The 13,135-nt window shown below is 48.7% G+C and overlaps 7 pseudogenes; all 7 read right to left on the bottom strand.

Moving 5' to 3' along the window:
• Positions 1-938: 938 nt before the first annotated feature.
• LOC143936736 (5S ribosomal RNA) lies at positions 939-1,058 on the bottom strand (annotated as a pseudogene).
• Positions 1,059-2,501: 1,443 nt separating this feature from the next.
• Positions 2,502-2,621, bottom strand: LOC143936735 (5S ribosomal RNA; annotated as a pseudogene).
• Positions 2,622-2,716: 95 nt separating this feature from the next.
• On the bottom strand, positions 2,717-2,835 carry LOC143936463 (5S ribosomal RNA; annotated as a pseudogene).
• A 3,946-nt stretch (positions 2,836-6,781) lies between these two features.
• LOC143937319 (5S ribosomal RNA) lies at positions 6,782-6,900 on the bottom strand (annotated as a pseudogene).
• A 2,749-nt stretch (positions 6,901-9,649) lies between these two features.
• Positions 9,650-9,768, bottom strand: LOC143936548 (5S ribosomal RNA; annotated as a pseudogene).
• Positions 9,769-9,869: 101 nt separating this feature from the next.
• On the bottom strand, positions 9,870-9,988 carry LOC143937732 (5S ribosomal RNA; annotated as a pseudogene).
• A 322-nt stretch (positions 9,989-10,310) lies between these two features.
• LOC143937460 (5S ribosomal RNA) lies at positions 10,311-10,429 on the bottom strand (annotated as a pseudogene).
• Positions 10,430-13,135: the final 2,706 nt, after the last annotated feature.

Raw genomic sequence — 13,135 nt, 5'->3', positions numbered from 1 at the left:
TGCATTCTTTCTCTTGTACCATTCACAGATTCCCATTAAGAAGTACAAAAAAATCTATTTTATGGCATGTGATAAATGCGGCGAAATCCTGCATCCCTCTCTATTGGAAAAAATGTTCCCCCCCTTTCGTAAGGGGGGGAACTTTCGTAAGGGGGGGAACTGGCTTAGGAAAATAGAGAACATTAAAAAAAATGGAGGACTTGATCCTCACATCACAAGGTAAACAAGAATTTTTTAAACAAACCTGAGACATCTGGAATACCTTTATATTCTCGCTGGAAGGATGTCGCCTGCTATCGCCTTAGTGCTCTGAGCTTTCCTTGACTGGCCCCTTGGACAGTGGCTGCCATCGTGTCTTGTCCCCTCTTCTCCTTTTCTGATCTTTCAACCCTTCTCTTTTCGGCCTTCCTCCCCTATCTCTCACCCCCTCCACCCCCTCTCTCTTTTGGAAAGAGTGGAAAATTGGGAATGACGGCCCCACACCCCCCTCTGGATGGATTATGCCGGAGGGACCTGGGGTTTGTGTGACCCTGGATCTTGGTACAGTACTTTATCCGTGCCTCGAATCATTGTGATTGATGGAAGGCAGACTCACAGTTGCGAATATACCTGTATCAAGTATTGTTCAGCTGCTTTTTGCTCTGTATTTCTCTGTTGCATTATGTACTCGGGGGACCGTCTTCCCCTATTTGGAGAAAAAATTATATTTGAAAAAAAAAGAAGCCTACGACACCTGGTATTCCCAGGCGGTCTCCCATCCAGGCATTAACCAGGCCGGACCCTGCTTAGCCTCCAAGATCAGATGAGATGGAACAGATTCAGGGTGATGTGACCGTAGCCAATATCTTCAGGCACTCTCAACTCTCTTGACAAACACCAAGATGGTCACCTTGGAAACAAGTGGAAAAAAATAGGTCAATGGCCACAACATAAAAAGAAGCCTACGGCATCTGGAAATCCCAGGCGGTCTCCCATCCAGGTACTAAACTGGTCCCAACCCTGCTTAGCCTCTGAGATCAGATGAGATTGGGCTCTTTCAGGGTGGTGTGGCCATAGGAGATTTCTTCAGGCACTCTCAACCTTGACTAACGCCAATATGGTCACCTTGGGAAACAAACAAAAAAATCAAGTTGGCAATACTTGATACAGGTATATTCGCAACTGTGAGTCTGCCTTCCATCAATCACAATGATTCGAGGCATGGATAAAGTACTGTACCAAGATCCAGGGTCACACAAACCCCAGGTCCCTCCGGCATAATCCATCCAGAGGGGGGTGTGGGGCCGTCATTCCCAATTTTCCACTCTTTCCAAAAGAGAGAGGGGGTGGAGGGGGTGAGAGATAGGGGAGGAAGGCCGAAAAGAGAAGGGTTGAAAGATCAGAAAAGGAGAAGAGGGGACAAGACACGATGGCAGCCACTGTCCAAGGGGCCAGTCAAGGAAAGCTCAGAGCACTAAGGCGATAGCAGGCGACATCCTTCCAGCGAGAATATAAAGGTATTCCAGATGTCTCAGGTTTGTTTAAAAAATTCTTGTTTACCTTGTGATGTGAGGATCAAGTCCTCCATCAAGTCCTCCAAGAGGGGACAAGACACGATGGCAGCCACTGTCCAAGGGGCCAGTCAAGGAAAGCTCAGAGCACTAAGGCGATAGCAGGCGACATCCTTCCAGCGAGAATATAAAGGTATTCCAGATGTCTCAGGTTTGTTTAAAAAATTCTTGTTTACCTTGTGATGTGAGGATCAAGTCCTCCATTTGGAGGACTTGATCCTCACATCACAAGGTAAACAAGAATTTTTTAAACAAACCTGAGACATCTGGAATACCTTTATATTCTCGCTGGAAGGATGTCGCCTGCTATCGCCTTAGTGCTCTGAGCTTTCCTTGACTGGCCCCTTGGACAGTGGCTGCCATCGTGTCTTGTCCCCTCTTCTCCTTTTCTGATCTTTCAACCCTTCTCTTTTCGGCCTTCCTCCCCTATCTCTCACCCCCTCCACCCCCTCTCTCTTTTGGAAAGAGTGGAAAATTGGGAATGACGGCCCCACACCCCCCTCTGGATGGATTATGCCGGAGGGACCTGGGGTTTGTGTGACCCTGGATCTTGGTACAGTACTTTATCCGTGCCTCGAATCATTGTGATTGATGGAAGGCAGACTCACAGTTGCGAATATACCTGTATCAAGTATTGTTCAGCTGCTTTTTGCTCTGTATTTCTCTGTTGCATTATGTACTCGGGGGACCGTCTTCCCCTATTTGGAGAAAAAATTATATTTGAAAAAAAAAGAAGCCTACGACACCTGGTATTCCCAGGCGGTCTCCCATCCAGGCATTAACCAGGCCGGACCCTGCTTAGCCTCCAAGATCAGATGAGATGGAACAGATTCAGGGTGATGTGACCGTAGCCAATATCTTCAGGCACTCTCAACTCTCTTGACAAACACCAAGATGGTCACCTTGGAAACAAGTGGAAAAAAATAGGTCAATGGCCACAACATAAAAAGAAGCCTACGGCATCTGGAAATCCCAGGCGGTCTCCCATCCAGGTACTAAACTGGTCCCAACCCTGCTTAGCCTCTGAGATCAGATGAGATTGGGCTCTTTCAGGGTGGTGTGGCCATAGGAGATTCCTTCAGGCACTCTCAACCTTGACTAACGCCAATATGGTCACCTTGGGAAACAAACAAAAAAATCAAGTCAACGCCAACAACATGAGAAGAAGTCTACAGCACCTAGTATTCCCAGGTGGTCTCCCATCCAGGTATTAACAAGGCCCGACCCTGTTTAGTCTCTGAGATCAGACGAGATCTGGTGCTTTCAGGGTTATGTGGCCATAGGCGAGCTCTTCAAGCACTCTCAACCCTCTTGACAAACACCAAGATGGTCACCTTGGTAAACAAAAAAACAAAAAAACAAATCAACGCCAACAACATAAAAATAAGCCTCCAGCACCTAGTATTCCCAGGTGGTCTCCAATCCAGGTACTAGCAAGGCCCGACCCTGTTTAGCCTCTGAGATCAGAGGAGATCGGGCGCTTTCAGGCTTATGTGCCCATAGGCAATCTCTTTGGGCACTCTCAACCCTCTTGACAAATGCCAAGATAGTCACCTTGGGAAACAAGCGAAAAAAAAACAGGTCAATGTCAACAACATAAAAAGAAGACTACGGCACCTGGTATTCCAAAGCCATCTCCCATCCAGGGACTAACTAGGCCCAACCCTTCTTAGCCTCAGAGATGAGAAGAGATAGGGCTCTTTCAGGGTGATGCTGCTGTAAGCGAACTCTTTGGGCACTCTCAACCCTCTTGACAAATGCCAAGATGGTCACCTTGGGAAACAAGCGAAAAAAAAACCAAACGAATCAAGGCCAACAACATAAAAAGAAGCCTACAATAACTGGTATTCCCAGGTGGTCTCCCATCCAGGTACTAACCAGGCCTGACTCTTCTTAGCCTCCAAGATCAGACGAGATTGGGTGCTTTCAGAGTGCTCGGACTCTTTCCCCATCACTAATGGGACGAGACAGGGGTGCCCTCTGTCTCCCCTAATTTTTATTCTGACACTGCAACCACTTATGTGTCACGTTCGGAATGACCCGAATATTACTGGCATATCCAAACCCTCGGCACACCACAAAATTGCGGCGTACGCTAACGATCTAATTTCTTTCGTCTCCAATCCACACATTTCGGTTCCCAATATACTCGCGGCTCTCCGGCGATACGGCAGCCTATCAAACTATAAAATCAATTGCACCTTTGGCTGTATTGAATATATCGGTCCCGGATGGTGAGGCCAAGAGGCTACGCTCCGCTTTTCCATTCTACTGAGCTGAAAAATCTATACGTTACCTGGGCGTTGACATCGCAGCGGATTTGGCGCAATTGTACCCGCTTAATTTTGTCCCTCTCCTGAATAGACTGAAATCTGATTCGGGAAACTGGCATGCTTTAACACTGACCTGGTTCAGGCGCTGTAATGCATTCAAAATGACGGCCCTCCCGCAGATTTTATACTTGTTCCAGACATTACCGATCCGGTTACCCCCAATTTTTTTCAGACAACTGCAGGTGCTGCTCCGGGACTTTATTTGGCCGCGCAAACCGCCCAGAGCCCGTTTGCAATTGCTTGCCAGACCAAAGGACAAGGGGGGTCTGGGTCTCCCAGATCTGAGACAATACTACAGAGTGACTCTGCTAGTGAGAGTCGTTGATTGGCATTGTAATGGCCCACACAAGCAGTGGGTGGAGATGGAGATTGAGGATGGATCCATTCCCCTATTGACCTCCCCGTGGCTCCTGTCCTCCCTACCAAAAGACCTCAGAGATCACCCCGTAGTGGGAGCTACGTTGGCTGTTGTGCGGAGGTTGTTCCGCTGCACACACATTGCTCCCTTGCCATCACCAATGACTCCGGTTATAGGTAATCCAGACTTCCCACCGGGATTTACCAACAAGAAACTGCGACAGTTGACAGTGGTGGGGAAACAGCGTCTGGGAGAGGTGTGGCCCTTGGGAGGGCTCCCGACCACGCAAACTGTCGCCAAGCTTTCTGACCCTCCGCTTGACTTGTTTAGTGCTTATCAACTTCATCACTTTCTTCTGGCCATACAAAGGTCCCCCTACACTCCTAGAGACCTGACACCCTATGAATCCATCTGTCACAAAAAGGAACCTGTGCGACACACCCTCTCCCTCCTGTACAACCTATTAAGTAGTCAGGAGGAGGAGTCGACCCCACCATTTATCCACAAATGGGAGAGGGACTTTGGCATCACATTTACCCCACAACAGATAGGCAAGATCCTGACATTAGTACATAAAGCTTCCATCGCAAACCAATATCAAGAATCAGGATACAAGATAGTCTCACGCTGGTATAGAGTCCCATACCTTCTGAATAAAATGAATAGATCGATCCCGGATGTTTGTTGGAGGTGCAATTCAGATACGGGGACCATGGGACACATTTTCTGGGCATGCCCGGCCTTGAGGAACTTTTGGGTGGAGGTGACCGAGACGATAAAAACTCTCAGAAATGTAGATATCGCAGACAACCCAGCAGCGTGCCTTCTACACTTGACCGAACAGCCTGTTCGAAAATACAAAAAAACCCTCCCGATGCAACTCCTGAACGCCGCCCGGGCCTGCATTCCCGCACTGTGGAGGCAGCCTCAGCCCCCCATCCAAGGTGCTGTGGTATTCCAAAGTCAATCATATTCTCTGGATGGAAGAATTGACCGCCACCCTTCACAACACTGAAGAGGCATTTAGTGTTACATGGAGGCCCTGGAGGTATTTTTCTGGTACTTGAGACTACATTCGGGAGGTGAGCAGCGCCCCTGTCCCAGAAAAAGACTGAACATCTAACGTTTACCTACGTAGGCCATGTCTGCCCTCGGTGGCATCCCCCCCCCCCCTCCCTTTTTGTCTTTATTTTTCTATTTTTCCCCGCCGCCATCCCCCCCCCTCCTCTCTCTCCGTCTTTGCACTCTCTTCTTCCCCCGTCCTCCCTTTTGACTGTGCCTTGTCTCCTTACTAGCCTTTGGGACCCAGAAGAGCCCCAGGGTTCTGGACACGACCGGCTCATATTTTACTCTGGTTCACATAGGTCATGATAAGCTGGCTCGCTGTGGTCCCAGTTGCTCTCCATGATTACATTTGTCCGAACAGGGCTGCATTAGTTATACTGTACTACATGTCCGAGGTGGGGTTTCTCTCATTTCTGCATGAAACTCTAGGACTCCCCTCTGAGAACCCAGAGTTATTTGGCTGCCTATTTTTTGTTACCATGTAATTGTGACCCTGGGTCATGCTGTATGGTTGACTGTTATATTTATGTTGTTCTACTTATACTTAATAAAAGAATAAAACAAAAAAATAAAAAATAAGTCAATGCCAACAACTTAAAAAAAGCCTATGGCATCGAGAAATCCCAGGTGTTCTCCCATCCAGGTACTAACCAGGTCCCAACCCTGCTTAGCCTCTGAGATCAAATGAGATTTGGCTCTTTCAGGGTGATGCAGCCATAGTAGATTTTTTCAGGCACGCTCAACCCTCTTGACAAACGCCAAGATGGTCACCTTGGGAAACAAACAAAAAAAAACAAGTCAACGCCAACAACATAAAAAGAAGCCTACCGCACCTAGTATTTCCAGACGGTCTCCCATCCAGGTATTAATAAGGCGCGACCCTTTCTAGCCTCTGAGATCAGCGGAGATTGGGCGCTTTCAGGGTGATGTGCCCATAGGCAATCTCTTTGGGCACTCTCATCCCTCTTGAAAAATGCCAAGATAGTCACCCTGGGAAACAAGCGAAAAAAAACAGGTCAACGCCAACAACATAAAAAGAAGACTACGGCACCTAGTATTCCAAGGCCGTCTCCCATTCAAGTACTAACTAGGCCCAACCCTTCTTAGCCTCTGAGATCAGAAGAGATAGGGTGCTTTCAGGGTGATGCGGCTGTAAGCGATCTCTTTAGGCACTCTCAACCCTCTTGACAAATGCCAAGATGATCACTTTGGGAAACAAGCGAAAAAAACAGGTCAACACCAACAACATAAAAATAAGCCTGCGGCATCTGGAAAACCCAGGCGGTCTCCCATCCAGGTACAAACCAGGCCCAACCCTGCTCAGCTTCTGAGACCAAACGAGATTGGGGGCTTTCAGGGTGTTGTGCTCGTAGGCAATTTCTTTGTGCACTCTCAACCCTCTTGACACATGCCAAGATGGTCACCTTGGGAAACAAGGGAAAATAAAACAGGTCAACGCCGACAACATAATGAGAAGCCTACGGCACCTGGTATTCCCAAGCTGTCTCCCATCCAGGTACTAACCAGGCCCATCGCTGCTTAGCCTCCGAGATCAGATGAGATTGGGCTCTTTCAGGGTGATTTGGCCGTAGGCACTCTCTTTGGGCACTCTGAAGCCTCTTGACAAAGGCCAAGATGGTCACCTTGGGAAACAAGCTAAAAAAACAGGTCAAAGCCAACAACATAAAAAGAAGCCTACGGCATCCAGTATTCCCAGGCGATCTCCCAATCAAGACACTAACCAGACCAGATCCTTCTATGGCACCTGGTCTTCCCAGGCAGTCTCCCATCCAGGTACAAACCAGGCCTGACGCTGCTTAGCCTCTGAAATCAGATGAGATCGGGTGCTTTCAGGTTGATGTGGCCGTAAGCATTCTCTTCAAGACACGCCCAACCCTCTTGACAAACGCCAAGATGGTCGCCTTGAGAAACAAGCAAAAAAAACAGGTCAAAGCCAACAACATAAAAAGAAGCCTATGGGCTTACAGCGGACCCTAAGAGATGGGACCCACTAGCTCTGTCATGGTTCGGACGCTGTAATATGAACGCAATGCCACGACTTCTGTATCTACTACAAGCCTTACCTATCAAAATACCCCAGACTTTCTTTCATGCGGTTCGCTCAACCTTTATCAAGTTCCTCTGGCGCGGAAAACATATGCGTATTGGTAGGGCAATGCTGTTGCGACCGAAATTGCGGGGAGGTATTGGCTTCCCGGACCCTGCTCTATATTACACAGCGACGCACATGACACCGGTGGTTGACTGGTGCTGGTGTTCTGCCATATACTGTCCGGCCATGATATAGTGTCTGCGCCGTACTGCGCATGCGCAGTACGGAGCAGACGAAGCTTCGGAAAATCTCCGAAGCCGAACGGCGCCTGCGCGGTGAGTGGAGGTGGTAGCCCCACCATCCAAGCGGACATAGGGTTGTGAATATTAGAGGGCCCCTCGCAGGCGAGCTTCGCTCGCCACGCTTCGGGCTCGGCCTCGCTGTGCTCGGCTCTTTTATATTCTTACTCTATGTCCACTTGGATAGTGGGGATAGAACCTGGACTCAGTGCGCAGGCGCCGTTCATGCTCGGCAATTTTCGGAATCTGTGTTGCTGTGTACTGCGCATGCGCAGCACACAGCGGACACTATCCGATGGGGGACCATATGTGATAGGACACCGGCATGGGGAACTGAAGCTATGGGTCAAGCTAGAGCAGGAGATGGTGCGGGTTCCACTGACTGGTCTGCCTTGGGTGGGGAGGCCATTGGAGCCCTGTGTGACTACTCACCCGTTAATTGGCCCCTCGCTCGCCGAGATGGATAGTTTTTTTCACCTTTCCCACCTGACTAACTTCCCTTCTCCTATGACCCCAATTATTGGACATCCTAGATTCCCTCCGGGCCTGTCTGACCAGGCCTTTACCAGGCAAGCCCCGAAAGGGCTTCTGAGAGCAGCCCTATTTCTTGGACCCACGGGCTTGATTCCCATGGGGACCATACTGCTAGAGCAAGTACCTGTTGCATTGGATAGCTGGAGAGCTAGACAGCTAATCCATTTCCTCGGATCACTACCTAACCATTCGTTCTTCTCTAGACAATTCCACCCCTTTGAGGAACTTTGCCTGGATGATGGCCCAGTTCGTGGTTTCCTCTCTAGGTCCTACCAAATCCTTACAGACGCACAATCCTCCACGGATCCACCCTTCCTAGCTAAATGGAAAAGGGACTTACAAACTACATTCTCCAAACCACAGAAGGACAGAATACTCTTTTTCGCCCATAAGTCGTCACTCTGCAGTAAATATCAGGAGATCTCATATAAGCTGATCACACGCTGGTATCGTACACCGGTGGTGTTGGCCAAAATATTCCCCGGTCAATCTGACCGCTGCTGTCGCTGCGGGCAACAGGCTGGCACCATTCTCCACATTTTCTGGGAATGCCCTAAATTACAAACATTCTGGCAGCCTGTCCTGAGACTCATCCACAAGTTCACAGACATTTCCTTAGCCAATGATCCCACAGCAGTTCTTCTCAATCTAACTCCTATGTCGAGAAAGCGTTATCATAAGTCCTTACTTAAACATCTCCTCAATGCAGCTAGGGCCTGTATCCCAAGTCAGTGGAAAGAGCAATCTGCTCCAATGGTGACCCAGTGGTTCGCAAGGGTAAATGATATTGAACGAATGGAAGACCTGACTGCCACAATGAGGGATAAAACGGAGGAGCATGGGAACAGATGGTTCTACTGGACCTAGTTTCGCTTTTCGGAAGAATACCTCCGCGAGACATAGTAAGCTCATGGTGATCGTTGGAGATCGCTGTTCCAAACGTTGGACAGCTGATGAGCTGGTGAGCCGAGGGCGTCTCTTGCTCCCTGGGAGGGGACCCCATCCTATCCACTCTACCCACGACACCCCCTTACCCCTTCTTTTCCGTTTCTGCCATTTCCTTCCCCAATCTTCTCTTTCCCCTTCTCCCTCCTTTCAGTTCTACTATTTCCCTTCTTAACTCAAAAAAGGGAAAAGAAAATGGTATGTTCCGACCCCATTTGACTACTACACAATACTCTTCCCCTATCTATGGATATCTAAACTCTTCGAGGATAGCAGGGCTAGTATCAATAATATTTTACGTGGTAGAGGATCCCAACGAGATGGAGCTTTAATCTCATCTTGATATGACCGCAAAGCTGTACACATGCTATTCTCCTCGGACTTCTTACCATTGGCTCTGATATCCATGCAATATGATCGTTTGTTTGTAACTATTTGTATCACACATTCTGTGAAGTTGCCTTTGCATTGTATGTTGCATACTACTAAATAAAAAAAAAATAAAAAAAAGAAGCCTATGGCACCTGGTATTCCCAGGCGGTCTCCCATCCAGGTACTAACCAGGCCCGACACTGTTTAGCATCCGAGATCAGACGAGATTGGGTGCTTTCAGGGTGATGGGGCCGTAGGTAATCTCTTCGGGCACTCTCAACCCTCTTGACATACGCCAAGATGGTCACCTTGGGAAACAAGTGAAAAAAAAAACAGGTCAAGGCCAACAACATAACAAGAAGCCTACAGCACCTAGTATTCCCAGGTGGTCTCCAATCCAGGTACTAGCAAGGCCCAACCCTGTTTAGCTTCTGAGATCAGAGGAGATCGGGTGCTTTCAGGGTTATGTGCCCATAGGCAATCTCTTTGGGCATTCTCAACCCTCTTGACAAATGCCAAGATAGTCACCTTGAGATACAAGCGATAAAAAACAGGTCAATGTCAACAACATAAAAAGAAGAATACGGCACCTGGTATTCCAACGCCATCTCCCATCCAGGTACTAACTAGGCCCAACCCTTCTTAGCCTCAGAAAAGAGAATAGATAGGGCTCTTTCAGGGTGATGCTGCTGTAAGCGATCTCTTTGGGCACTCTCAACCCTCTTGACAAATGCCAAGATGGTCACCTTGGGAAACAAGCAAAAAAAAAGAAAACGAATCAACGCCAACAACATAAAAAGAAGCCTACAATAACTGGTAATCCCAGGTGGTCTCCCATCCAGGTACTAACCAGGCCCGACTCTTCTTAGCCTCCAAGATCAGACGAGATTGGGTGCTTTCAGAGTGATGTGGCCATAGGCAATCTCTTCAGGCACTCTCAACCCTCTTGACAAACACCAAGATGGTCACTTTGGGAAATAAGCGAAAAAAAAACAGGTCAACGCCAACAACATAAAAAAAAGTCTACGACACCTGGTATTCCCAGGCGGTCTCCCATCCAGGTACTAACAAGGCCCGACTCTATTAGCCTCCAACATCAAACGAGATCGGGTGCTTTCAGGGTGATGTGCCCGTAGGCAATCTCTTCAGGCACTTTCAACCCTCTTGACAAACGCCAAGATGGTCACCTTGGGAAACAAGCAAAAAAATAAAAATAAGTCGGAAGCTAGAGACAATACGGCCCGAGTCCTCAATTTAATCCATGCGGCGCATGTACAGGGAGCGCCCTTGCTTATGCTGTCAACGGACGCGGAGGAGGCCTTTGACAGGGTGGCCTGGAACTTTATGCAGGCCACCCTGGAACATATAGGTCTTGGCCCCAACATGATGAGCTGGGTAATGTCGCTTTACTCCACGCCATCGGCAGCGGTACGGGTGACCGAGTGGTGCTCGGACTCTTTCCCCATCACTAATGGGACGAGGCAAGGGTGCTCTCTGTCTCCCCTAATTTTAATTCTGACACTGGAACCACTTATGTGTCACGTTCGGAATGACCCGAATATTACTGGCATATCCAAACCCTCGGCACACCACAAAATTGCGGCGTACGCTGACGATCTAATTTTTTCCGTCTCCAATCCACACATTTTGCTTCCCAAAATACTTGCGTCTCTACAGCGACACGGCAGCCTATCAAACTATAAAAACAATTGCGCCAAGTCGGCTGTATTGAATATATCGGTCCCGGATGGTGAGGCCAAGAGGCTCCGCTCCTCTTTTCCATTCTACTGGGCTGAAAAATCTATACGTTAACTGGGCGTTGACATCGCAGCCGATTTATCGCAATTGTACCTGCTTAATTTTGTCCCTCTCCTGGATAGACTGAAATCTAATTTGGGAAACTGGCATGCTTTAACACTGACCTGGTTTGGGCGCTGTAATGCATTCAAAATGATGGCCCTCCGACACCCTATAAATCCATCTGTCACAAAAGGGAACCTGTTGTTCCAGACATTACCGATCCGGTTACCCCCAATTTTTTTCAGACAACTGCAGGTGCTGCTCCGGGACTTTATTTGGGAGCGCAAACCGCCCAGAGCCCGTTTGCAATTGCTTGCCAGACCAAAGGACAAGGGGGGTCTGGGTCTCCCAGATCTCAGACAATACTACAGAGTGACTCTGCTAGCGAGAGTCGTTGATTGGCATTGTAATGGCCCACACAAGCAGTGGGTGGAGATGGAGATTGAGGATGGTTCCATTCCCCTATTGACCTCCCCGTGGCTCCTGTCCTCCCTACCAAAAGACCTCAGAGGTCACCCCGTAGTGGGAGCTACGTTGGCTGTTGTGCGGAGGTTGTTCCGCTGCACACACATTGCTCCCCTGCCATCACCAATGACTCCGGTTATAGGTAATCCAGACTTCCCACCGGGATTTACCAACAAGAAACTGCGACAGTTGACAGTGGTGGGGAAACAGCGTCTGGGAGAGGTGTGGAACACGGGAGGGCTCCCGACCACGTAAACTGTCGCCGAGCTTTCTGACCCTCCGCTTGACTTGTTTAGTACTTATCAACTTCGTCACTTTCTTCTGGCCATACAAAGGGCCCCCTACACTCCTAGAGACCTGACACCCTATAAATCCATCTGTCACAAAAGGGAACCTGTGCGACACACCCTCTCCCTCCTGTACAACCTATTGAGTATTCAGGAGGAGGAGTCGACCCCCACCATTTATCCACAAATGGGAGAGGGACTTAGGCATCACATTTACCCCACAACAGATAGGGAAGATCCTGACCTTAGTACATAAAGCTTCCATCGCAAACCAATATCAAGATACAAGATAGTCTCACGCTGGTATAGAGTCCCATACCTTCTGAATAAAATGGATAGATCGATCCCAGATGTTTGTTGGAGGTGAAATTCAGATATGGGGACCATGGGACACCTTTTCTGGGCATGCCCGACCTTGAGGAACTTTTGGGTTCCCAGTAGCGTGCCTTCTACACTTGACCGAACAGCCTGTTCGAAAATACAAAAAAACCCTCACGATGCAACTCCTGAATGCCGCCCGGGCCTGCATTCCCGCACTGTGGAGGCAGCCTCAGCCCCCATCCAAGGTGCTGTGGTATTCCAAAGTCAATCATATTCTCCGGATGGAAGAATTGACCGCCACCCTTCACAACACTGAAGAGGCATTTAGTGTTACATGAAGGCCCTGGAGGTATTTTACTGGTACTCGAGACTACATTCGGGAGGTGAGCAGTGCCTCCGTCCCAGAAAACGACTGAACATCTAACGTTTACCTACGTAGGCCATGTCTGCCCTGGGTGGCATTCCCCCCTCCTTTTTGTCTTTATTTTTCTTTTTTTCCCCGTCGCCATCCCCCCACCTCCTCTCTCTCCGTCTTTGCACTCTCTTCTTCCCCCGTCCTCCCTTTTGACTATGCCTTGTCTCCTTACTAGCCTTCGGGACCCAGAAGAACCCCAGAGGCCGGCTAGTTTATACAGAGAGGCTAATATGTACAAAAGACAGGCTAGTGTATACAAATAGGCTAGATTATAGAGAAGAACGTCCTGGGTATGCAGAGATGGAGGCTGGGTTACACAGAGAGGCTAGTGTATGCAA

The sequence above is a fragment of the Lithobates pipiens genome, unplaced genomic scaffold, assembly GCF_037356315.1.
Source record: "Lithobates pipiens isolate NorthernLeopardFrog02 unplaced genomic scaffold, aLitPip1_a1.2 Scaffold_28, whole genome shotgun sequence".
Taxonomy (NCBI): domain Eukaryota; kingdom Metazoa; phylum Chordata; class Amphibia; order Anura; family Ranidae; genus Lithobates; species Lithobates pipiens.
Note: the sequence above shows the minus strand (reverse complement) of the source record. Positions and strands in the feature narration are given on the sequence as shown.